Raw genomic sequence first — 27,865 nt, forward strand, 5'->3', positions numbered from 1 at the left:
TGAGAAAACAATCAGCTAAATTATAACTTGCAAGGTGTTTATAGAACTGGTGTTCCTGGGTGCGACAATACTGAAAGAAATGTTATTAGCTGGTAAAATTTCATGTGGCCTAGACATTAAGCTGCCCAGCTATAGTCCTTAGCGCTATGTCGACTTCCTCCAATGACACAGGGGAAGTAAAAAACTCCAACTCCTTCCAGCCCAAGCCTCATCTGTCCATTGGCACCCTGTCACCCACGGCACCAGGTCAAATTATAACAGGTGGTAAAGGGGGGTGGATGTGTCACCAGAATGTGGAAACTGCCTGCTGAACTGGTTTCGCGATTTCAGGTCTGCATGATCTTCCCCATTCTAAGGAAAGAACCTAGAGTAGCTCGATTTATGTGTAGGGAGATGGGCAGAAAAAGGTTATTGCCATCACAATCTATCCCCACACATATGTCTGCCTCTCTTCATTAGGCCTAAGCAGACAAATATATGCTTTGATATCACACCTGTTTCTGGTGGCTCTAATACCTTGCCCCACAAGCTGAAGGTGAAAATGCGGTGTTGCATGATTTGTAAAGCTTCCGCTATTTGTCTATGAACTTTAGGAATCTACTATTGTTGATTGTGTTGGCTATTTTGTACATGTTTCTCTATGTTCTCATATATTCCTTTTATGGTATCTGGATCCTGTTGTCCTTCCAGGATGTGCCCTTTGTCTTAAATGAAATGTCGACGCAGAATGTGATTTGTCAGACACTGCTCAGGTAATGGATGTTGGTCTCTTAAAAAATGGAGTTAAGCACAAGAATTTCAGAACTTTATCACCATTTTGAAGGGCCTATGGGGCATATTATCAAGACAGGCAATAAAAATATCGCCGCTTTAGAAGCAGAAATCTGCCGCTAAAACAGCGATAATGGACTTGATAATATGCTCTATGGAATTCCAATTGAAGCCCATGTTAGATGTCCTTCACATCTAACATGGGCTTTAATTGGAATTCCATTGAGCATATTATCAAGCCCATTATCGCCGTTTAAGCGGCAGTTTTCTACCGCTTAAGCGGTGATAATTTTATCGCCTGTCTTGATAATATGTCCCTTTATCAGGAAGGGTCAAATGCAAATAACTCTTTCAGAATGAGAATCTTAGTAAAGTGTAGATGTGCTAAAAATGTTACATGTACTCACAAATGATTCACTTAGAAAAATGAAGAGTGTAATGCTTGAATTAATCTCTTCCTCTGGTAATGATTCAGACATCATTCCTGTCCATCCTTTTTAACCTCCATGACCATGTAATACTTGTAGGGAGGCATAGTCCCAGGCAGGACATGTGCATAGACATTCATGATTTTCCCTCAGGATCAGAGGGTGAAATCCTATAAATTCATGGGAAACTGTTTTAATAAACATAACAAAAATATTAGTCTGCACGTCCTTTGCCACTATGAAAGCCTGCCAGCTGGTCAGCTTTGCCTCAGCAGTGTAGGAAGGAAATAGGCTAAAATTGAGAGTTCACACTTATGCTCTAGGACAACATCCTGCTTCATGAATGGTCCAACTTCGCCCCAATGTATGGAAAAACTGAATACACACCTCCTTAAAGAATGCTACATTGATATGCGGTGATGTAAGTAATACTTTATTTGATTTGTGAAAATCATAAAAGGGTGGGTCTTACCACCATGGGATAAAACTTTACATCTTTGAAACAGCATAAACACAACATAAAATCACATAAAAAGATAATACATTAAAGTAACACAAAGCTTAGCAAATTACTCAAATGTGCAGTTACTGTGTAAAGTTGAAAAACACAGATGGAACTGGGCACGGGGATAACTGTCTCATTGCAGCTGCCAGACAACAAATGGATATTCTAAGCGGGGGTACAGTGCTTGGGGGTTAAGTGTAACTTGATGAAAGTAACACATTGTTAACTCAGAATGAAGTTTTTTTTTGTTTTTTTTATGCCGGAAAAGTGAAATGAAGGGTATCCATTAAGAGATTGAGGCAGAGTCTGGGCCCAGCCTTGGGGGGCCAATTGGCACGGGTCGTCTTTAATTGTTTCTTTGTTTTCCATCTCTTGGGCAGCGTGGGCCAAGAATTTTATAGTTTTGCAGGAAAGTTGTATCCAAGACCAGCTAAGGCATTTTATTACAGACGCCCTGCAGGTTCTTACTTGTGCTTCTCTTAGGAGTGGTAACAAGAGCGTCTTCCTTAGATTTTGGAGTGCCAGGCATATGCATAATAAATGCAATAATGACTCTACGCCCTTGCCACAAAGGAACAGTTTGAAGTTGGCCAGGTCCGCAGCCATTTGGGGGCGAGGTCTTTGCTCGAGAACCAACCCAGCCTCAGAAGCCTTAATTTCCTCTTGTAGTGATCCCTAAAACAATCTTGCAAGTATGGCTGATGTTTCAGATGGTTATATGTTGGTAACACGATCCAGGCGTGGCTTTTGCCAGCCACTGCGCTTTTGTCCATTATCAGCGATGCTTGTTTGATGGCTTTGTTAGTGATCTGTTTAAAAATGTTATAAGACACGGGTGAAAGCCAGGCTTCTTCCAGCTTTAAAGACTGAAGCGCTTGCCTAAGGGACTTATATGTTGAATTCGAGAACAGAGCCTGTTCTTCTAACTCTAGCCAGCAGAGGTGGGCAAGTGAGTACGGTGACACTCCACTTTTGCTGTTATAAACCAGGTACCAACTTATTTTCATGTTGGCTGTCTCTCTTGTGGAAAACGTATGAGTCATAGTTACAAATATGTTTGTTGACGTAAAGAGGTGTGGCGCTGTGGGTAGGGCGACTGACTCCGGAATCTGGGGATCATGATTCGATCCCCAGCACCGGTGGCAGATTAGCCCAGGAACATGTGACTCTGGGCAATAGCTTGCTTAACCTTCCCGACGGCCCCCAGAACCTAGAGACCCTTACGGGTAACTGTGCACTTTACAAATGTTGTTTATTATTATTACTGTTAGCATCCTTAGAAAAAATGGATACAATAATGCAGTCCTTGAACATGTACAGAACAGAGATCAACAATGTCCAATAAGTCAAAAGGGCATTTACAAAAAGTTTCCCAAATCTACAATCAACTAATAAGGGCAATTTTAGGTATTCATTATAGACATGCAAAGTTTGAGAGCTTTTCTCTTGAAGCTTCCCGCAATTCTTACAAATACCGATAATAAAATCCATAGATTACATATTTTTCTGAAAAACTTCTGATTACAGTTGGGCCTTTAAGTTGTTTTAATTAAAAAAATGGACACCATATATCCATTTTCAATGTTTTGCATAAAATGGCTTCCAAATTACCTCATGTGAAAATGGCCCCTTCATTTTAAGCACCCATAAGTACTTAAATTGAGATCAGGGGTGGCTGGTAACATTTGAAAGTGGTGGGATGTAAAGGTCTCGGATGAGCGCTGATAACTATATGTGGGGTTCGGGCAGGGATGGTTCTCTCCACAGGAAAATGTTCAAAAAAGTGTTGACAAATATATCAGTTTCAAAGAAATTTGAGAAAGCAAAAAGGTTAATAAAGCAACTTTGAAAGTGTAGTTATGACATCAGTAATTGGATTTTATATCATAATGACTTGGGTATCGTCTTTTTCAGTATAACCAGAGAATTTCATAACACACTTTGAGATAACAATGCTGAGTACCTGAACAGAATTCCTTATTAATGGATAACCTTTATAAATGAAATCTACTGAGGCAATGCAAATTATTGTGATTTGTTGGACAGTACAAAATGAGACAGCAATGAATAAACATTAAAGGGCAGTAGGGCACCCTACAAGGCACTTTGGTCCTCATTACAATGACGGGCGGAAAGGCTCTGAGCGGCATTTGGATGCTCCTAACATGTGTCGGAACCCATGTTTCCGACAAACTCAGAAACATTTCTGACCAACTGAATATAATAGAAGGTAACTGTTCGGACTTTTTGACCCAAGTTCCGACTGCCATTCGGAGACTTCGAGTCAGACGAAGACATATCGTACAGGTCTATGGACTGTGTTTCTGACCGACATAGTACAATGTCAGAATCGGACAGCCTTTCCGAATCTGTCTGTCCTACACAAAACAGCTGTCGGAAACTGACTTTGGGAGCCTGTAGCAAGCCTCCTTCATCCTGAGGCCTCCGGGTGGGGCCTGTGGGGGTACCCATGGGACTGTCTTTACAACCATGCACAGTGTGGCAGGCACCATGGGATGCCTGCTACAGGGTGCAAGGCTTTCTGGAACCACACCTTTTTTCAACAGGAGCCTGTGTTGTCAGTTTGAACACGGCTCCCTTTGAAGTCAATGGGAATCCAACTGAACAGTGTTTGGAAACATTGTAACTGAGGGGTTAGGCTCGCCAAACCTGAGACGACCTTTCCTGACTGCACAAAATGAGGCCCTTTGTGTCTCATCCAGGTCCCTTGTGACCAGGTGCATCAATTGGTATTGTTTTGTTTAAACTATTATTTCAACTACATACGCATTAACATGAATAATTGATAAGGAATTGGATAAAGTATGGGCAGCACCAGCGCAGGAGGGGTGAACAATTAAGAGAGGCTGGAACCCCCATTGTTTTCCACCTTTTCTCGCACAGAAAAAAAATGACCCGAGAGTGCCATGTCATCTTGAATTGTCATAATAAATGTTCAACACAAACAAACAAACCATACTAAAGAACAAAGCAAGACGATGGGGGTCAAACCCTGTGTGCACTGGAGAGTTAGTCCTTTGAATTATTTTCCTCTTATTATTACTTCATGGAAAGGCTCTACTTCTCATGGCCCACCGTCACAACCACAATTTTACACAATCATTAGCAATACTCTAGAAGGAGCGTTAGTATATACAAAAATTCTGCAATTAAATATTGGAGTCCAAACAGAGAAGATCCTTCTGATGTCAGCTTCATAATCTGTTCTTTGTTCTGCATCGAATCATGTCATTAATATCATCCAACTAGAAAATAATTAATATTTTACACAGCCAATGCTTTTCGTCCCCTTCTGGCACATCATCGGGCTGTAATGTAAAAATACAGAATCAAAATCCAAAATGTAATATTTGGAACACATTTACAAAGTACAAATACATGTTTAACAAAATTGGAGAATGATACCATCCAAACAGTTGTTCTCATACTCTGCCTATTTAACAGTCTAAATACAAATTATTTAGAACAGTTAACAAACAGTAGCCTGAATTTCAATGAGTGTAAATGAGAAAGCATAACAATGCTTCGAAAGATAGCAGATCTAGAATATTATACACTTATGACAATTACCCTCAATATGGCTTTATCATTCATATACCTGAATAAATAATATACCTCTCAAACACATCATTTTATACAATACACCCCCCTAGTATAATGAGAACATGCCCATGCCATCCGGGCGATCTTGCTATTAATACTCATGACTCAAATTAGTCAGTGAAATGAAAAGAGTATCTTGCAGACGGATCGTTTTCCAAACGCACCCCCCTTGATGATTCAAGCTGCTAATTAAATGCATATATTATTCAATTTATCTAACTGAAAACTAACGATTGAAACTCTCACCTTCAATCTGTAAGAATCCACTATATCCATATCCTATGCATCAGCATTATAATCCTGCCATCTTGTCAATATCTGTCAAAAAGGTCAAAATTATCAGAGATGAGCTTTCCAAAGAGGTTCCAACTTATTATTCCTATCCCATAAAATCATATTGTCAAAGCCAAACTATGCTAGGTAGGAGACAGACCAGTGGTAATTTACAAAAGATGTTCCACTATTAAGGAAATGGTAATTAGGAATTATATTCAACCATCAAGATTTATGTACTACAATCATCTGAAGAGACTATCCATACACCAACACATTTCACAGACCAGTCATCGAGTTTGGAAAACATCTATTGTGCCGTTCAAGGTCCGGTTATCTTCAAAGGAAAACAGAATCCAGAGAATGTAAATGCCTCAATGAACGACCCACATCAACAATAGTAAGGACTGCCCTGGCATTGTACTAGAACGAAAAAAAGCAGTGGGGCATATTACCAACAACTAGCGATAATTATCGCTATGTTGGTTTAGCGGTGATATTTTTATCGCCGAGCTGCGGCGATTTTTATCGCTTAGGAACCTTGCTATTATCAAGGTTTATCTCCTAAGTGATAAAAATCGGCCGAAATGCATGAATATCGCTGAAAAGTCAGCGATATTCATGCATTAACGAGCTAATGCTCTTAGCCATGTTATCCACCTATCATTGGATAACATGGCTAAGAACTGCTCAGGGGCAGGTGTTAGCTTTTGGAGATATTCGCACTTAGCGTGAATATCTCCAAAAGTTGGTAATAGGAGATAGCGATGTTAGCGACTGTTTCCAGTCGCTAACATCTTGGCACGCCCACTTTGCATGTCATTGGTGATAAATATCACTGGCATGCAAAGCGGGGCCCAAGATGGTCGCTATCTCCTACTAGCTGTCGCTAACTGGTGTTAGCGACAGCTAGTTAATAGGGAGATAATTTTGTCTCCGCTTTCGTGGCTTTTAAATCCAAAAAAGTGGAGATAAACCCCCTTGATAATATGCCCCAGTATTTGGTGCCGGCGGGGTTAAAGGTAGCTCCTTGTTCATAATGCCTTCTCAAAGCTTATACATTTTATCAGTATAATATATTTGCTTTTCTAATGCTGCTCTGACCATGTTTTCACATTCCATCACTTGCTAGCCAGTTGCCCTGAAATACCCTTTCCTGCCGCCATTACTTTTTCTTCTTTTCAAATTTACTTGAATGCATTATATCAGGATTGGCAAATTTCATTCACATTTGGGCTTGGAAGTCAGTCAACAGAGGCAGTTTCACACATCTGACCCCATGCCAATGGCTGGCCTATGACCACTGTATATGGAAATTCATTATTTTTTTTTCTGATAGCCTGCGACTTCTGTCCAATACACTTATGTAGCAAAAAACACATCTGCAAAATTACAAACCGCTTTCTGATACTTTTGTTCTCTTCATTTATTATGGATTTCTGCTAGTAGAGATTTCTGAAGTCTTTGTTAATGGGGAATTTGTCCGATCATTAACCCTTCATCAAACCTCCTCCAGTCTGTGGAAACCGCAACAGGCTACCTTTGCAGTTAACATCCTTTACTCAGTCAGAGAATGAGAGAAGTCCCTGGGACAACAGGGCCACCAAATGGTTGAAGAGAGGGGGTTTATTGGAAAGCTTTGCCATTAGCCAATATAGCCATATGTGCTAAAAAAAAATCACAGAGGTATTAAGAACCCCAGAAGTGCTGTGCACCTAAGTACATCTTTTAGACAACAAGGGGGACCCAATTAAAGTCATCCAGGGACCTTGGGAATCCCTTATTTTACACAACAGTGGTCTCTTTGAGAGAGTCGAGATGAACAAACAATCAATGAATACAAACCCAATCAGTGCTGTATTGGTTAGACATGTCCAGCCGGACAGAGGTTCAATGTTTGATTTATCAGCAATTCTTAGTGATATGCACAAACAAAGATACTGAGAGTGGGACACAAGCCTGCATCCTACTACAGAGACATAGAATCATACAAACATGCAGTTTGGGGAACATTTATGGAAGGCTCAGGCAACGCTCACGGTTTGTTTTCAAGAAAAAAATCAACAATTTAGGCAAGCAAATCGCAAGGAAAGCCTCTACATGGTAAATGGTAACATCACAGTTTATGTATGAGACGTTTTAGGGTGTTGACGGCGTTTCGATCCAAGTGGGAAATGTGTTGATCATCTTCAGTACATTAAATAAGCATGCCTGATTATAATTGCCTTAGATTACAGCGGTGAAAGTTACAGTCGGTCGGTCAAAATCTTGGATATCCTCAGTGGGAGTGGCGTGAAGGCCCACAAGTGACGCAGCCATAGTTAAGGCCACAGTTGGTAGGTCAAAAGCATAGATACCCACAGTGGAAGTAGCGTAGTGGCCAGTTTTGTATTCTATGCGTGATAGCCTATGTGTATGGTGTATCGATGGAGTTTCAGGGAAGGAGCCACAGGCGTGTGCTCGGGGGCGCAATAGCCTACGGCCGAAGTTGGCAGTGCGCTATATGGGGGTTCAGCTTCCGTGGATGCGGAGCACCTAATGCACAGATGTTTATGAGCCGTCAATATGCACACCTTTGTAAACTTCAAAAATGTTCTCCTGACATTCAACCGAAAATGCAAACAATTATTTCAATGACATTAAAATACTGTATATCCAATTTTAAAACATTTTCAAAAGTATTGTACTTAAAAAGATATGCTAACAGTAATATTGATAATGTGTATACTGAATATTATGTATTTTCTAAAATCACCAACTCACTGATTATCAAACCTACCTCACCTGTGGAAGCTCAGCTTTTGTCACATGTGTGCTGTAATAGTGTAGCAATAAATGCATTTATCTCTTTGTGCCACACGTTAAGAGGAGAGAGAGAGAGACAGCCTGCTCTCACATGCACATTGCACTAGAGGCTCCTAGTAACCACAGCACAACGTCTCTCTTAGCCAATCTTGGTGCTCCTCCTGCTGTCACAACAGAGCCAGAATTGGCTCTGGTGGGTGACCTCACTTCTCATTACTGAGACCGGGGGCTGCAGATCTGAGTCATCCCCAGCTTACTAATGCAAGCCACTGAGAGGCCTCTAGTGAACATGCTGGGCTGGCCGGACAAAGGCAGCCGTCCAAACTGACATGCGCATTCGGGCCGTGACAACGATGTTGTTGTCTATCAATATTTTAAGCTCCACCCCTCAGGCCCACACTGCCTTCCCCTGGACCCACCTCTGGCACTTAATACATGCAGCAACCAGGCCATGGCAGCAGAAGGGCCTTAAAATAAATGAATACTAGTTTATTAATACTCATTTAGGTGGGGGGAAGGGGGCAGGGCTATCAAAATATGACTGGGGCAATACCCCAATGCCTTAAGGGAGGCACCGCCCCTGAATGGGGTATTAGCAATTTGTAATTAAACCTGTACAGGGTCTTAGATGCAGCAAAAACAGTAAAATTCACAACACTGGTCTGCAAATAATTAGGATTTACACAAGTCTGTGCTTACATAGTGAGATCCATACAACCCTAGTAATCAAGAAAGGCAGGACTACCATCAATTCAAGAGAGAGGGCAACGCATTAACAACATACCAAATGGTGATAAATCATAGTTTTAAAAACTAGTAAATACAAAGTTCATGCTAATAGTCGTGATTGGGGTTCTCCAAAGTCGGTCCTGGAGGGCCGGATCCATGCCAGATTTTTCAGATAACTACAGGTATCTAAATAAGGATATGATGAATATCTGCCTTGCTCTGCTCCGTCCCTCCAGGAACGACTCTGGAGAAACCTGGTCTTGATAATGTGAAAACATGCCCCATTCTGTTGTTCTTTACATAAAAGGTGAAACTGCATTCAAGAAAAATCTTTTTTTCAATGACTCACTATTCCTTACCTTTGAATAGCTTCATGATTCATCACTCAGAATATTTATCAGAGCTAGGTGAAGATATTGAACAAACTCCTGATCCATCATTTATTTAGCATGCAGTCTGCAGAAAGTCCCTGGGAAAAAATGCCCACTGTCTTAAGATATTCAGACACCGAAGGTTTGGCTGCATTGTGTTTCACTAATGAAAGCCTAAATCAATTCAACATTGTTTGCATAATCGCTGAGTCTGCAGGACAGCAGAGGAGGTGCATATGTTTAGAGAAAATGTGTTTTCTTCATCTTGGTACAGCTGTTCGTGGGATTTAGTGGAGATTCTGATGTCTTACATATGACAACTATACACTTGTAAAGCTCCTTTGATCAGCAAAAACACATGAAAAGGAAATGCTTTGTCTGCATTTCCTGAATGTTGCTATTTGCACTAGCTAACACAATATATTATTATTTATATAGAAGAGAATTGTTGCCCTCGCTTATATTATTGTGATGAAAAAGCTATTATTATCACTTTATTAAAAATATAACGTGCTACTTGGAAATAGTGTTACATAAGGGTAGGCAGCTGTATTTTGATTCAAAATGGTATTTAATAAAAACAGAACATGTTTTAAATGCATCAGGGACCTTTATAGATGTCCTGCGACAAAGGAAAACCGATAAAACTGGCAAAACAATTTAAAGTGTTAAAAAATATTAACAAATACGAACAGGATACTGCAAGAACCAACAGTTAAATATGGCTGAGGGGCAGACATTGGTGCCTGCACTTTTTTGTTGTTCTTTGCTAAAAACACTGGGGCATATTTGTGAAGGGCTTGCGCCATGCGGTGTGATGTAAGAGCAACGCAAGAAGAAAGTCAGATTTAGGAAACAACGCTAGAGCACAAATGTGTTATTTTCTGGCAATTGTGTTGAGCAACTGCTGCCTCGAATCTAGCTGCATCAAACAGAAATACATTTAAGCAAAGTAAACATTCCTGTGCGAAATTCAACGCAATTGTAATGCAGTGGTATTTAACATCATATCACACATCGTGACGTAGCACTACGTAATAATAGAAATGCATCAGAATTGCTGCGTATTGGCAAACCATGCATAGGAAATGATGCAGTGGCTGTGTCAAAAAAGGGGGGCTTGGGGGAGGGAGCCGACCGAAGGGAGGTCTCCTCCCCCGGGCGGTTTGGGAGGGCTGCGAGGGGTTATTTCCAGAAGTTGCCAGAAAGTTCTAGTTTTGGGCTGGTCTAGTAGGACCAGCCAGCCCAAGTATAAATTCCACCGTTCCCGCTAACCGCCACCATTTTAGGTTTGGTGACCTGGTGGCTAGGTGCTTTAACTTTTTGTGAGAGTATCTTGTGTGTGTGCGGTTCTTTTTCATTCTTTGCCTATAGTGATATTACTTTGAGCTTAGTAATGGAAGACGCACGAGTTCTGGAGGCGATGCGCTTATTGGCTGATGCCGGGCGATTGGATTTGCTAGCGGGAGGCGGCCAGGCTAGGCCTCACCGCCAGGCCTCCGCCGGTGTCGGGGCCGCAGTAATAGCATGTTCGTCGCCGAAGAGGAGTCGGCCGAGCCAGGTAAGCGAGAGGGGCCGCTCCCGGTCCCGGAAGCTGGTCCCGCAACGGTCGTCTCGGGGGAAGCCCGGTGCTTCGGAGGCTCCGGAGGCCCCGGGCACGTTGAGCGGGGGGAAGGGTGTACCTTCACAGGTCCCGCCGCTTCCACTGTGCGTTGCTTCTGATACCGGGGATTTTCCGTTAATGGCGGGACGGGGACAGGTGTCCAAGAAAGGGGGCAAGAGTGGTCGGGGAGGCAGCAAGAAACGCTCCGCCTCTGATCCGCTTGTTGAGCGGCGGGGACAGTCTGCAGACGGTGTCCCCGTGCGCGGAGGTCGTAGGGGCTCGGTGCAATTTGTGTTACAGGACTCCGAGCGGGACCAGGTTACCCTTGGGGCCCAGGAGGACAGTTTGGTTGTTAGTGAAACTCAGTTCGCCCCTGACGATGGTCAACGATTGTTAACTCCTTTAGGTCGTTTTCCGCTCAATGTTCGAGTTGGGGAGGGCCATGAAGGGGGATTGGTGGGGTCCAGGACTGTTTTATCATCTGGTGTACAGGTTGTGGCCCAAGGGGCCGACGCGGGAGCGATTGATTTTGGAGGCAATGTAGGGAGTCCGTTATTGTTTTCTACCCCGGGATCGGCGACTGGCGAGGTGGTTTCTGGGGGCAGTGGCTCTCGAGGTGAGGGTGAATGGGCCCAAATGGGCGTCAATGTTTCGTTTGGTGGTGCGATTACTGGTTTGGAACAGGGGGAAGGTTTTCGATCAGAGGGTGGTGGGGTCCCATTTCTGAGGGGTGGGCCCTTTCAGTCGGGATTACAGAACCGTCAGCCTGTTTTTGGTGTGGGCCCTGCGGTTGTTGGCACGGCCGGAATGGGTATGGTTGGTTTTCCGGCTCCTGGGGCCTTGAATGCGGCAGAGTTTAGCTTCCAGGGCACTTTGTTAGGCCCCGATAGAGGTTTTGGTCAGGTGAGTGGCGGGCCTATGCAAGGACCCAGGAGTACAGCTCCGCACTTATCTGGGGCCTCTGGGGGTCCGTATTTCATGTGTGGTTCTCCAGGCTGGGAACATTTTGGCGCGGCGGGCCTGGCACACCGTACTTTTCGGAAGGATTTAGCAGGCCAGGACTCAGCCCCTAGAGTTGTTAGTCGTGCTTCCTTTTCGGCACCTGATAATTTGGATCATAGTGACGACGAGGAGGTGATAGGTGGTTCTCAGATTCAGGTGGTTCCATTGAGGCATGACGCGCGAGGCCGTTCCTTGGAGAGAGGTCGGAGTAGGGTAGTTGATTCTACTCGAAGGGAGGATGTGTGTGGTTGGTCTGTGGATAGGAACCCTAGCACACCAGTCCAAACTTTTTCTTTTCAGGACGAGGTTAGGCGCGGCGTTCCGGACTTGGCAGGGCGCAGTCCAGTCCATTTTCGCCAAGGGGAAGTGAGGAGAGTGCCTAGCGCGGCCCTCTCTGTTCCACCGAGGGAACCCGTCGCGGCCAGCACACGAGGGTCTGGCGTGATCCCGCTGGCCCCAACGAGTAGCAGGTATAGGTGGCAGGCCTTGCCGGCGGCTATGGAGCAACAGAGTCAGCGCCCAGGGAGGTACAGGCGTGTACAGTCTGCTCCCCCACCTGGAGTTTCGAAATCATTGAAATGTACAGTGGTTGATACCGGGTTAGGTGAGACCCGGGGTGATTTGATGCATGCAAGTGTGGACTCGGTGGTGTTGGACTATGACGATGAGAGTCCCGAAGAAGGAGAACTGCGGGGTCTTGAGGGGGGGGTGCCCTCTCATTCCTCTCATAGTGTTTTACAGGCTCCAGTGATCCAGAGGCAACTGCAAGGGAGAAGAGAGCGCGGCCCATCGGGTAGGGCACCTCGGAGACCGGATGCATTGTCTTCGGCGCCACGGGCGGAGCCATCGAGAGCTGTCTCTCTGTTACAAGGTGAGCAAACGGTCCCACAGGCCAAACCTGTTATGGTGTCAGTGGGTACCGGTGGTGAACTTGATGTGGTCATTACGGATGGCCGTTTGGTTAAAGGCCGTTATGTCAAAGACACTGCGGTGGGTACTGACGATCTGTTGTTACAAAATAAAGGGGACTGTGGTATAGCTGGTGCTTCCAGCAAAGTTACACAACAAGGGGACAGTGGTGTTATAGCTGGTGCTTCGAGCAAAATTACTCATCAAGGGGACAGTGGTGTTATAGCTGGTGCTTCCAGCAACGTTAAAGACAAAGTAGACAGTGGTGTTATGGCTGGTGCTTCCAGCAACGTTACAGTAACGGTGGACAGTGGTGTTATAGCTGGTGCTTCCAGCAAGGTTTCAGACAAAATGGACAGTGGTGTTATAGCTGGTGCTTCCAGCAATATTAAAGAGCCAGTGGCTAGTAAAGAGTTGAAAATCAAAAAATTGCCATACATGGGGGTGACGAAGCCTCTGGGTGCCCACTTGATGCTTAGTACTAAAGAAAGAATCTGGAATGGTGAGTATGTGGAGCTCCTTAAGCTTCTCCATCGAGAAGTCCGGTCTAAGGAGGGCTCTAAAGAGGAAGAATTCGAGTTGGCTAAACGCCCGAAGGTCCCTTTAAATATTGAAAATTGGACAGCTGCGTTTTTGATTTATGCCAGTGTATACTGCGAAAAGTTCCCTGAGCGCAGCGTTTCCCTGTTTAAGTACATGGATGTGATTCGTAAAGCTCAGATCACCGGGGGTGGTTTTGCATGGTCTCAATACGACGAGGAATTTAGGGCCAGGATGGCGTGGGACCCTGAGGCGAAGTGGGGTGAGCTCGATAATGATTTATGGCAACACACAATGGGGTCATCAGCTGGGGGGAAGACTGTGTTCACGGCCAGTGGTTTACCTCTAGTGTATCGGCCCTTTCAGGGGAAGCCCACCCGGGGAGGGGTGGGGTCCAACTCTAACACTCAATCAGAGACAGGTTTCTGTTGGGAATTCAATAGGGGTTCCTGTATTAGGGAATACTGTAAATTCAGACATGAGTGTTCAGGTTGCGGGAGGAAACACCCGTTATCAAAATGTTGGGACAACGAGCCTTCGGGCGGCCATCAGGGGAAACAGTCAGGTTCAGGTACTTCCAACTCCAGGGGTCGGGGATCCAGAGGTAATAAGGGTTCTGGGGCCAAAGGCTCGTACTCCGGTTAAATTGGACAGGCTACAGATTGCCTTACAGGGTTATGACGACGAGTCTGCAAAAATGAAGTTATTGGATGGTTTTCAGTTTGGTTTCCGACTGGGTTACCTAGGATCCAGGGAACGGAGATGGTCGGCCAATTTGAAGTCGGCTTTAGAACATGCCGCAGTTGTCCAAACCAAACTTACTAAGGAGGTTCAGGAGGGTAGGATGGCTGGCCCGTTCACAGATTGGCCGTTACCCAATTTGATTGTCTCTCCAGTCGGTGTCGTTCCTAAGAAAGAGGCAGGTCAGTTCAGACTCATTCAACATCTCTCATGGCCGGAGGGATCCTCAGTTAACGATTTTATTGCCCCGGAGGATGTGTCGGTATCATACTCGTCTGTGGATGTGGCCATGTCGCTAGTTGTGACAGCGGGTGCAGCCGCTGAAATGGCCAAGTGTGACATAAAATCTGCTTTCCGCCTGTTGCCGGTACACCCTGAGGATTGGTGCCTTCTCGGTATCCAATTCGGTGGTAAATGGTATGTGGACAAAGCTCTACCTATGGGCTGCTCCATCTCATGTGCGCTGTTTGAATGTTTTAGCACTTTCTTACAGTGGTATTTTTCAAATCAGACTGGTCATTCCCTGGTGACACATTACCTTGACGACTTTTTCTTTGTTGGATCCCCGGGCTCCGCGGAGTGCCAGGCAGCTCTGGACACATTCCATGGGCTCATGGAGGATCTAGGAGTTCCTTTAGCTCCGGAAAAGACAGTGGGCCCCAGTACGGTCCTTTCCTTCTTGGGTATCGAAATTGATTCTGTACTCATGTCTGCTCGCTTGCCTGAGGATAAAAGGAGCAACATGGTGCTACTGCTAGAGACAATGTTGGCCAAAAAGAAGGTTTTGGTAAAGGAGATTCAAGTGCTATTGGGTCATTTGAATTTTGCTTGTAGGGTGGTGAGAGCAGGTAGGACTTTTTGTAGGAGACTAGGTAGGGCTTTAGCAGGACACCACTTGCCTCATCATCGTGTGCGCCTGTCTGCCGGTGTAAAGGAGGATTTGAGAATGTGGAAGTTCTTTTTGACCTCTTTCAATGGTGTTCCCTTAGTCAGAGACGTTGATTTCCAGTGGGACGTACAGATGTTTTCTGACGCGGCTGGCAGTGATGGTTTTGGCCTTTTCTGGAACGGCAGATGGTGCGCGGAACGTTGGCCGGATGAATGGTTGAATGGTGGTCGCAGCATCACTTTCTTGGAATTGTTCCCTCTTTTGGTGGCCTTGACACTGTGGGGGGAGGAATTGGCGCACAAGAAGGTTTTGTTTCGTGTGGATAACATGGCTGTTGTGGAGATAGTGAACCGACAGTCTGCCAGAGACGAACAGGTGTTGAAACTGATGAGAGTTTTCGTTCTGGGTTGTTTGAAACACGACATTCATTTTCGTGCTTTACACATTCCTGGAGTGGACAATGACAAAGCGGATGCTTTGTCTCGTTCACAGTGGGGGAGATTCCGTGGACTGGCGAGGGAGGCAGACAGATCCCCGACTCGGATGCCGACTCATCTGTGGCGTGTAGGAGAAGTAGGGTCGTACAATTGGTGGTAGGTTCTTTATCTGTGTCCACACGTACTGCCTATTCCTTGGCCTGGAGGGAATTCTTGGATTCCGGAGCTGTCAGACGGGAGGATCTGTCGCAGCGGTCAGAGGATGTTGTTAATTTTATACTAGACCTCATGGATAAGGGCCTCACTAAAGTGACTATAGCGGGGAAACTAGCGGGTATTGCTTTTATGGGACAGTTATTATGGGGTTACACCCCATCAGCGGGGGAAATAGGCAGGAGAATGCTTGAGGGATGGGCCAGGGAACAGGGGCATGTCGTTCGATCTCGGGCTCCATTATCCTGGCAAATACTGGCTAGGTTAATTACAGTTTTACCTTTAGTATGTTCAGATGATTTTGAGGCGTGTATTTTTTCTATGCTCATGGCGTTTATGTTTTTTGGAGCTTTTAGGGTCTCGGAGTTGTTGGGGACCAAACATAAGGGTGGTTTACACTGGAGGGATGTTTTTTGTTACGACGAAGGTATTCATGTATGGTTATCCAGCTCCAAAACTGATCAAACGGGTAAAGGTAAAGGGGTTTGGTTACAAGCGCGCGACCCAAAGCTCACTTGCCCTTTATTGCTGGCGCGGCGCTGGCGTTCATTGTGCGGGGGCGGGGATGAAGCCCTCGTATTCCAACACATTAATGGTTTACCTGTCACGACTTATCAGTTACGGATGGTTCTACGTAAAGCCCTGCAACACATTGGGCTTGATAGTAGTTTATATGGTACTCATTCTTTTCGTATAGGTGCAGCCACGGAGGCCTTTCACAGAGGTTGGACGGAGATGGATATTATGAGGTTGGGGCGCTGGTCTTCTAATTGTTTCAGGCGCTATGTGCGGAGCCCGGCAGATGACGCGCAGGCGTTCTCAGCCTAGACATGTGTTCTAATTGTGTTTTCTCTTTCAGGATCCGTTGCTGGACCTCGATCGCCAGTGGTCACGGTCTGGATAGTGGGTCATTCCTTCGTTAAATGGGCCAGAGTCCAGGCGGCACGGAGCTACTTTGGAGAACAACTCGGATTTAATGATCGTATGTTTAATATTGTATGGAAGGGTAAAGGTGGGATGCTCTGGAGAGAGTTAATCCCTTGTTTAAACAGTAACATGGTGGGCGGTTTATGCCCAGATATTTTGGTCATTCATTTGGGTGAAAATGATCTTTGTGCCACGAAAGGGGTTGTCTTACTGCGGGCTATGAAACGGGATTTAGGCCTCATTAAGGAACTATGGTCTGGGTGCCATGTATTTTGGACTGAGTTGATACCGCGTAGGACATGGAGAGGGGCTGTGAACCCCAGGGCTGTGGATCGGGCGAGGAAGAAGGTGAATTCGGAGGTGTCTCGTTGTTGCAGGGGCCTCGGTTTCAGTAGGATATCGCACAGGGACATTAAATTTGAATCGGTAGAGTTTTTCCGAGATGACGGAGTACATTTGTCACGTGTGGGTATGGACCTTTACCTTTTAGAGCTTCGTGAGGTGTTAGCTCGGGCTTTGGCCATGCAGCGTTGATTCCCAGTATCTTTCCGTTCGCTACGCGGTTGGGGGGCAGAAAGGAAGGCTCCGTGTGTTCACCCCCTCCCACTTGCCTGCCTTTCTGGGTGGCGGGGTCGTGGTGTATCAGTTCGGTTTCAGGTTGATTGTTGGTTGTAATTTCGTTAGAATTTTCTTAGACTGGGGCCGGGGCAGGTTGGTCATGGTTTGACCGTTCAGTTTTTAAAAGGGGTATTCTGCAGGAGTGCAGGGTCAGGCAGGATCGATGGTTACGGAGGACATGACAAATGTTAATTCAGTTGTGGTTTGATGAATAAAGTTTATTGATGACGTATGTTTTATATATATGACGTAATGTTGATTGATGATGTAATGTTTTCTAATGACGTAATGTATAATGATGTTATAATGTGTATTGATGTATTGTGGGGAGGGCCCAAATACGTAGGGGTGGGGGTTTGGGGGCCCGTTGGTTAGTTATTTATTTATTTAGTGAGGTTTAGTTTTGTAAGGCGTTTGCCGAGGTTGTATTTTGTAATGTGCACCTGTTTCCTAATAAAGCGGCCTTTTACACACACATAAACAATTTTTTGGACTACTTTCCTCTCACCCCTCGCCTTCCCTCCCAAGGGGGGCTTGGGGGAGGGAGCCGACCGAAGGGAGGTCTCCTCCCCCGGGCGGTTTGGGAGGGCTGCGAGGGGTTATTTCCAGAAGTTGCCAGAAAGTTCTAGTTTTGGGCTGGTCTAGTAGGACCAGCCAGCCCAAGTATAAATTCCACCGTTCCCGCTAACCGCCACCATTTTAGGTTTGGTGACCTGGTGGCTAGGTGCTTTAACTTTTTGTCCCACCCTCCCTCCCTGTTTTGGTAGTATTTTTTCTTACCCCTCGCTCCCTCGTTTTTTCTCACTTTTTGTGATAATTTTTCTTTTCCGAAAGGCTGTTTTATGGGTTACCGGTGTGCAGGGGTTGTTTCTTGTATTTGTATTTGTCGCTAGGAGCAGGTGCTGTGCGGGGTCGTGGTGTATCAGTTCGGTTTCAGGTTGATTGTTGGTTGTAATTTCGTTAGAATTTTCTTAGACTGGGGCCGGGGCAGGTTGGTCATGGTTTGACCGTTCAGTTTTTAAAAGGGGTATTCTGCAGGAGTGCAGGGTCAGGCAGGATCGATGATTACGGAGGACATGACAAATGTTAATTCAGTTGTGGTTTGATGAATAAAGTTTATTGATGACGTATGTTTTATATATATGACGTAATGTTGATTGATGATGTAATGTTTTCTAATGACGTAATGTATAATGATGTTATAATGTGTATTGATGTATTGTGGGGAGGGCCCAAATACGTAGGGGTGGGGGTTTGGGGGCCCGTTGGTTAGTTATTTATTTATTTAGTGAGGTTTAGTTTTGTAAGGCGTTTGCCGAGGTTGTATTTTGTAATGTGCACCTGTTTCCTAATAAAGCGGCCTTTTACACACACATAAACAATTTTTTGGACTACTTTCCTCTCACCCCTCGCCCTCCCTCCCAATGCTTACCATCACAGTACACTCTGGCAAGCTCAACTATGCTGTGGAGGTCGTTATACTGCAACTGGGAGTAGGTAGGAGACAACCATGCAGGTAGTAAAAGAGGAAGGAGTATGTTTTGTCTCAGCCCATATCCCTCATTCACCACAGGGAGGAGGAGCTCATACCGTTTTACAAACTAAAGAGGGAATAGATCATGGATTTGTGGGAGAAGGTTGTACCAAGTCTCCAGTCAGCAAATGCAAGGAGCATTGACATCACACCACACATAAAACGGATGTCTGTGCTACACATATTGACCTCAGGATCCTTCCAAAGCACATCAGCTAGATTGACTGGCATTTCACAGGTAGCATTTTCTGCCCTCCTGCCATCTGTGGTGGATGCCATCATAAAACTAACCTCCAGTACCTTCTCTTCCCAAAAACAACTCAACAACAATTGACCACCAAGCAATGCTTCTAAAACATTGCTGTTTTCCCTCATGCGCTGGTGCCATTGATTGCACACATGTTCAATGTGTGCCTCTTGAACCCACATCGCACCTGTACAGAAACTGCAATCTCAATTAGTCAATAAATGTCCAGGCAATAGTGGACTATCATAGATTGTTCATCAGTGTACTTGCCACATATACTGGAAGTGCCCATGATGCATTAATCTTTTATCAGAGTACCATCAATGGCGCTTTCAAAATTGCAGAAATGGGAATGGCCTACTCATTGGCAAGGAAAGCAGAACTACTCAGTATACCAACTAATAGGTTGTAAAGTATGTCATAATAACTATCACTGTGTTTGTGTCTGAACATTGTGTCATGTACTCATAGTGGTAGTATCTTACGCTAACATTTAGCCAATGATGTCCCGTTGTGAGTGTCCCTCACTGATTCTGCAATGAAGATAGAAACAATCCCATAGTGAGAAGCATTGTGTCATCTCACACTGTGTGAGCGGACAGAACCACACTTTCTGCAAAGTCAACCACATAAACTGACAAATCAAGTGATCCACAATTATTTTTAATATAAGAACAAATGATATATCTTAGAAAAGTTTGAAGTGTGTATGGGCAATAGTGTGGCAAGTCTGGATTAGTTTTAAATTTCCCACTAAGATACCAGTCATCGAATAATTCTTGTGATCCTAAGCATCTGTTTCACACAGCAGTATATGTGTAGGCTGATCAAAGTATCAGGACCACAAATGGAAACAGAACATCTAAATTCTACGTATGCCATGCACTGAAAGTGTAGTATAAAATCTTTTTTAAATTTGCACTTTTGGGAGGGCGTGGATTGCAGCATGCCGAGCTAGACGTGCAGCCCGGGAGCTCCCGGCCGACGACAACATAATCCGCCTTACACACACTGACCACTCACATGTAAACAATCGAAAACGTGTAGCCAGAACCCCTGAAGCCGTCGCGCTGTCCCGGGGGACTTGCCTGTGATCCCGGAGCCGTAAAAGTGAAGTTTGGCTCACCGGACGGAAAGGTTGCCGGGGAGGCAAGATGGCGACGCTGGCGGAAAACCAGTGACTAAGCTGGAACGAGGTGCGTGGAGGGCCCCATTGCAGTAGGAAAGGAGATTGTGGGCACTGAGAGGCACCGGGATACATGCGGAGAGCCCAGCAGCCAGATCCCTCGGTGACAGACGGTGCCAAAGCCCGGTCGCACTTTACCAAAATGGCGGCGTGAATCGGGGACGGAGATCGGAAGCCGAAAGAAGGATCACGGAGCCACGTTGGGACACGGACCCTGAGAGGAGGCTGAGGCCCCGCTGGATAGCCACCCAGACGGGCCCAAAAAGACAGTGAGAGACCCCGACTCCCAACCGCCCTTTACCAATATGGCGGCCTAAGCCATTGGCGGTGATCGGGAGTCGGCCGGTAGGACCTGCCAGAGAAGGAGAGAGGAGCATTGACCCGGGGAGGTCCTGCGCAGCGACGGGGGAGCCCGCAGACCGGGAAACAACCGCCAGAACATCGGACACCCGGCTGCCCTTTACCAACATGGCGGCTCGGTGAGGGGGGACAACAAGATCAGCCTGACACCACGCGGCCACACATGGGCATCCAAGGGAGAGGGCTGAGGCATCCTGACAGAGGTATAACCGGGTAAGCATGGGCGGAAAATCCGTTACGCTCGCGGATTTTGCGGATTTTCGCGAAATCCGCAATCCGCGAGATTTGCGAATTTACCGCAAAATCCGCAAATTCGCACGCAGCGGATTTTTTTGGCGGCGCGCGGCGTTGGTGATACAATTTTTGCGGCGCACGGCGTTTATCATCGTTTGCCGAGTTGTTTTTTTCGATAGTTTGCGAGTGCTGCGCCATTTTGGATCTTGCTGTGTGATCCCGCGGGAATTGGCGAGCGCGATTACGTCATCGCGGCTTGCCAGCGATAGTTTGTCAACGCGAGTACGGCGAGATCACGTCTCGCTGTACTTCGCAATTGCGAGATTTGAGATGCGGCGAGCGAAAATATAAATTTGCAATTCTGCACAAGAAATCCACCAGCAAGCAGCATAAACCTTCTAGAAATGATGATTTTTATCTGAATAACTCCTTAGTTTGACATTTGCCTGCACTTTTTTAGCGAGGAGTCCATTTTGGGGAGGGGGGCAGGGGGGTGGGAGGAAGGAAGTGCCCCACAGTCTTCAACTTCCTGTTCCTGTTCAGCAGGCTCCTCCCAGTGCTTTGTCCATCTCCTGGTCACTTTTCATTTGGGTCTGGAGCTGGAAGGATTACTTTTTGTGGATGCTGCTGGATATTTGGATTTGAGGCCTTTTTGACTTTCTTTGGATCACTGTTGGATTAGAAATTTTAGAAGTAAGTTTGTTTGGGGCATTACAGTTGCTGCAATTAAAATTTTGGAATTTTCGATTTTTGGGCTGTTTTGGGGCCTTTTGCCCAGGGGTACTCAGTGGTGGGTGGACTGAGTCTTTCTGTGGGGTGTCTTGAATTTAAACATCATGGAGGGGCTGGATGGCTTGGGATTGTGCTTATTTTTCAGTGATTTTCGTTTTTTTGGGCTGTACTTGTGGCCTTTTCACCAGGGGTAGTGAGTGTTGCATGGGCCTAGTCTTTCTATGGGGTGTCTTGAATTTAAACATCATGGAGGGCATGGATGGAATGGGATTGTGCTGATTTTTCTGTGTTTTTCGATTTTTGACCTGTTGTTGGGGCCTTGACCAGGGGTAGTGAGTGGTGCGTGGGCCTAGTCTTTCTGTGGGCTGTCTTGAACTTTAACATCATGGAGGGCATGGATGGAATGGGATTGTGCTGATTTTGCAGTGTTTTTCGATTTTTGGGGGTGTTCATGGGGAGGGACATGCCATGTGGCTGGTGGCCATTTTGAGTGCAGCTACAGGCACTGGCCATGTGCTGGCAGGCAAGTGGCCATTTTGAATGCAGGCTTTGTTGTTAGGCCTCCAACCATTTTGCCTACTTTTCAACCTTTATTTATGCCCAGGGGTAGTGAGTCTTGCATGGGCCTAGTCTTTCTGTGGGTTGTCTTGAATTTAAACATCATGGAGGCCATGGATGGAATGGGATTGTGCTGATTTTGCAGTGTTTTTCGATTTTTGGGGGTGTTCATGGGGAGGGACATGCCATGTGGCTGGTGGCCATTTTGAGTGCAGCTACAGGCACTGGCCATGTGCTGGCAGGCAAGTGGCCATTTTGAATGCAGGCTTTGTTGTTAGGCCTCCCACCATTTTGCCTACTTTTCAACCTTTATTTATGCCCAGGGGTAGTGAGTCTTGCATGGGCCTAGTCTTTCTGTGGGTTGTCTTGAATTTAAACATCATGGAGGCCATGGATGGAATGGGATTGTGCAGATTTTTCAGTGATTTTCGTTTTTTGGGCCTGTACTTGTGGCCTTTTCACCAGGGGTATTTGAGTCTAGCGTGGGCCTAGTCTTTCTGTGGGCTGTCTTTAACTTAAACATCATGGAGGGCATGGATGGAATGGGATTGTGCTGATTTTTCAGTGTTTTTCGATTTTTGACCTGTTGTTGGGGCCTTGACCAGGGGTAGTGAGTGGTGCATGGGCCTAGTCTTTCTGTGGGGTGTCTTGAATTTAAACATCATGGAGGGCATGGATGGAATGGGATTGTGCTGATTTTGCAGTGTTTTTCGATTTTTGGGGGTGTTCATGGGGACAGGCCATGTGGGTGGGGGCCATTTTGAGTGCTGGTACAGGCAGGCCCTGGCCATGTGCTAGGAGGCAAGTGGCCATTTTGAATGCAGGCTTTGTTGTTAGGCCTCCAACCATTTTGCCTACTTTTCAACCTTTATTTATGCCCAGGGGTAGTGAGTCTTGCATGGGCCTAGTCTTTCTGTGGGTTGTCTTGAATTTAAACATCATGGAGGGCATGGATGGAATGGGATTGTGCAGATGTTTCAGTGTTTTTCGATTTTTGGGGGTGTTCATGGGGAGGGACATGCCATGTGGCTGGTGGCCATTTTGAGTGCAGCTACAGGCACTGGCCATGTGCTGGCACTGGCAGGCAAGTGGCCATTTTGAATGCAGGCTTTGTTGTTAGGCCTCCAACCATTTTGCCTACTTTTCAACCTTTATTTATGCCCAGGGGTAGTGAGTCTTGCATGGGCCTAGTCTTTCTGTGGGTTGTCTTGAATTTAAACATCATGGAGGCCATGGATGGAATGGGATTGTGCAGATTTTTCAGTGATTTTCGTTTTTTGGGCCTGTACTTGTGGCCTTTTCACCAGGGGTATTTGAGTCTAGCAAGGGCCTAGTCTTTCTGTGGGCTGTCTTGAACTTAAACATCATGGAGGCCATGGATGGAATGGGATTGTGCAGATTTTTCAGTGTTTTTCGATTTTTGGGGGTGTTCATGGGGAGGGACATGCCATGTGGCTGGTGGCCATTTTGAGTGCAGCTACAGGCACTGGCCATGTGCTGGCACTGGCAGGCAAGTGGCCATTTTGAATGCAGGCTTTGTTGTTAGGCCTCCAACCATTTTGCCTACTTTTCAACCTTTATTTATGCCCAGGGGTAGTGAGTCTTGCATGGGCCTTGTCTTTCTGTGGGTTGTCTTGAATTTAAACATCATGGAGGCCATGGATGGAATGGGATTGTGCAGATTTTTCAGTGCTTTTCGTGTTTTGGGCCTGTACTTGTGGCCTTTTCACCAGGGGTATTTGAGTCTAGCATGGGCCTAGTCTTTCTGTGGGCTGTCTTGAACTTAAACATCATGGAGGGCATGGATTGAATGGGATTGTGCTGATTTTTCTGTGTTTTTCGATTTTTGACCTGTTGTTGGGGCCTTGACCAGGGGTAGTGAGTGGTGCATGGGCCTAGTCTTTCTGTGGGGTGTCTTGAATTTAAACATCATGGAGGGCATGGATGGAATGGGATTGTGCTGATTTTGCAGTGTTTTTCGATTTTTGGGGGTGTTCATGGGGACAGGCCATGTGGGTGGGGGCCATTTTGAGTGCTGGTACAGGCAGGCCCTGGCCATGTGCTAGGAGGCAAGTGGCCATTTTGAATGCAGGCTTTGTTGTTAGGCCTCCAACCATTTTGCCTACTTTTCAACCTTTATTTATGCCCAGGGGTAGTGAGTCTTGCATGGGCCTGGTCTTTCTGTGGGTTGTCTTGAATTTAAACATTATGGAGGGCATGGATGGATTGGGATTGTGCTGATTTTGCAGTGTTTTTCGATTTTTTTGTGCTCTATAACTGAACTGATGTTCCTCTGTCTTCCATTTTTTTTAGGTGCACAAGACTCAAGAGAACCACCAGTGCCAGGAAGAAGTCCTGCAGCGGTGTGTGTGTGCAGCATAACGTCACGCGACGTCACGTCTGGCCTCAGACAACTCTACAATTCGTGCAACTGCGGCCTGCTGTCTGACCTGCTCTGAAGAAGATGGCCCCGCCCCCAAAGAAAGTTCTCCGTAGCTCCTCTAGCAAGAAAGTTGCTAGTAAGGAGCAGAAGAAGCAAGTTACCAAGGAGGCTGGTGTGCCACCCGCCACGTTTTTTGGGAGCAAAAAAAAAAGTACGCCTGCAGCAGCAGGATCTGCTGGGGACCAAGCTGGGAGCAGCACCCCTGCTCCATTGGGTTCAGTGCCTCCACCACCACGCCAACTTAAGTCAAAGCCCTTGAGTGCTTCAGAGGCAGTCAGTGTACTTCTCCAATCACCATCGACCAGTGATGTTGGCTCATCGCAAGAAAGTAGCAGCAATGTCCCTGAATCAACACAGGTTGTTGTAACTCATCTGACAAGTGTTGAACAACCACAGCCGCAACAACAACACCATGTGCAAGTACACGCCCAAGTACATGTGGAAGGAGAGGCAGCAAAAGGAGATGCGCAAGCAAAGGTGCATGGAGGTTCACAAGTGCCCACAATAGTTGTTCCTCCCGAAGTAGGGGCACATCAGGAAATCGACAATGAACCCGAGGTATCATTGGAAGCCACTCCTCCTGATGATCATTCATTGTCTTCCACATCCCTAGCAAGGAAAAGATCAAGGGGGGTGTCTACATCTTCTTCAAGCCCACCTCGTTCTGATGCAAGTGATCTGTCTTGGGAACCACAACTGCGGTCTGACAGTGAGGCACACCATGATCTGACACCGGTACCTAAGCGTAAAAGGAAGGTCGTCCAAAAACTCAAACCTATGGAGTGTGATGAGGCTCAACAAGAAGTGACAGATACTGCTGGTGATGAAGCCTCTCACGATGACGACGAGCCAGTCATCACAAAGGTCACTGCAGCCCCACCGGGCATGCAGCAAAGAGACATTTTGACCCTATCCCGAGAAGCTGCTGAGCGTGATGATGATGTCGGCGAGAAGGCAATGGAAATGGAATCATTAGATTTGGAGTTAAGTAGTACACCAAAACCTACCGCTTCCATATTTCTTCCTCGCAAGAAGGTACCCACCTCGTCCTCGACCTCAATTCGTGGTGGTGAAAGTGCAAAACCTACTGAAGTTCGGCAATCCACATCCTCCACTTCATCTGACATTAGCAGCAGGACCACCACCACCACCAGTATCGCCGCCTCCTCCGGCCCCCGAAGACATTTCAAGTCTCCAGTTTGGGACTTCTTTAGTGTTTGCCCAAAAAATGAAAACGTAGCCATTTGTAGCATTTGTAAGCTTCGAGTTAGTCGTGGTAAGTTGGGTTCCAACTATGGTACCGGAGGCCAGAGAGGTCATCTTAGGAGAACGCACGATGTCCAATGGTTTGCGCACCTACACGCGATCAAGGAAGCCGGAATTGCACGCAATGAAAACGTTGTTTTTTCATCTGATGATGACGAGGGGGAAGAAGGCAATTCAAACACTTCACTTACACCCAGTTCCCCTGTCAGCAGCACACCCCATGGGAGCCACACTAAGAGTGTGGGAGAGAGTGAGACATCAATGCGGAAAAGTTCATCAGCGAGCGTAACTGGGTCGAAGAGATCATCATCATCCCGTAAATCCTTGGTCCAGGGCAACATTAAAAAGATGTTGTTTACAGAAGCGCAATATGAACGCAACCACCCAATGACCCGTCTGTATAACACTAAGCTGGCTAAAATGCTAGCTCTGGACCTTCTCCCTTTTTCTTTTGTAGAAGGGGTTGGTTTTCTAGAATTAGTGACAGCGCTCTGCCCTAAATGGAAGGTTCCTAGCCGGTTCTATTTTGCCTGAGTTGCGGTTCCAGCACTACATGAAGATGTTCTGAAGGTGATTGGGGCAGCTTTGCAGAAGAGTGCTGTTCACACTATACATCTGACAACAGACATGTGGACCAGTGGCGCAGGCGCTGATTACATGTGCATCACTGCACACTGGGTCTCTTTTTCAGGGGCTAAATCAAAGCTAAACGCAGGTGTTGACACGAACATTGTTTTTAAAGGTGCTCGGAAACATGCAACACTAGCCATGTTTGGTTTGGAGAAACGTCACACAGCAGAAAACATTTTGGATGTCTTTAACACAAAGGTCCTTAACTGGCTGTCTCCACTAAAACGCAAGGTTGGTTATGTTTCCACGGACAATGGCGCCAATATAGTTAAGGCCATGAGGGACGGTTACTATTTCAGAGTGCCGTGTTTGGCGCACTGTATAAACTTGGTTGTCCAAAAATTCTTTGGTAATAAAGGCAGTGCAGCGTACAGTGTATTGGACACCTGCCGAAAAATGTGCAAGCATTTCAGCCATTCTTTTAAGGCCCGGAAGCAGCTGAGGAGCCTGCTATATCAACATCAAATGCCAGTGAAAGCACTCATCCAGGAGGTGGTAACACGTTGGAACTCAACCTTCTACATGCTTGAGCGTCTGTATGAGCAGTATACGGAACTCAATCAATATTTCCTTAAAGAGGGTGCAGAGGAGCTGAGGATGGGTGGGCCGCAATGGAACATAGTTGAAAGCCTGACACGCATGCTTCGTCCTTTTGAGTTCTTCACGCGTGCAGTCAGCAAGGAGGACTCTAATTTGGGAAAAGCTATCCCATTGTTGTACATGCTGGAGGACCAACTGAAGGAGGTGTGTTCTGTGTTTCGAAAAGATAAAAACCAAGACTCTTTGCTTCTGGCTGAGCAATTATTAGAGCTCCTACAAGGTGATGAACGTCTTAAAAAGATCCACTCAGAACAGCATTACATTTGTGCTACTATTCTGGATCCACGCTACAAAAAGGCGCTGGCAGGCCAAGCATTCTTTCCTTTTGATGATGAACATGTTCCAAAGTACAAACGTTGGCTAGCCTTGTCAGCCAAGAAGTTTGAAACAGAACGGCTGGAAATTGAAGGAAATGGCAGTATATCAGCAGGCCATCCCCAGTCAAAACAATCCACTTCTGCACCTGTGGCTGTGGCACAAGTGACCTCTCAGCCGTTAAAGACACCGGCAACCGGATCATCTGCACGAAAGACAACAGAAACATTGGAGGCTGAAGAGGATTGGCTAGCTCTGCGTGGGTTTGGTTCTCAAAAGGTCAGAGGCACAGCAAGAGCTAAGCAAAGTGGAGGAACCTTGGATGAGGACCTTGAGTCGATGGTGAAGGACTATCTGAATGACTCAACAGAGGTC

Source organism: Lissotriton vulgaris, chromosome 8 (assembly GCF_964263255.1).
Source record: "Lissotriton vulgaris chromosome 8, aLisVul1.2, whole genome shotgun sequence".
Taxonomy (NCBI): domain Eukaryota; kingdom Metazoa; phylum Chordata; class Amphibia; order Caudata; family Salamandridae; genus Lissotriton; species Lissotriton vulgaris.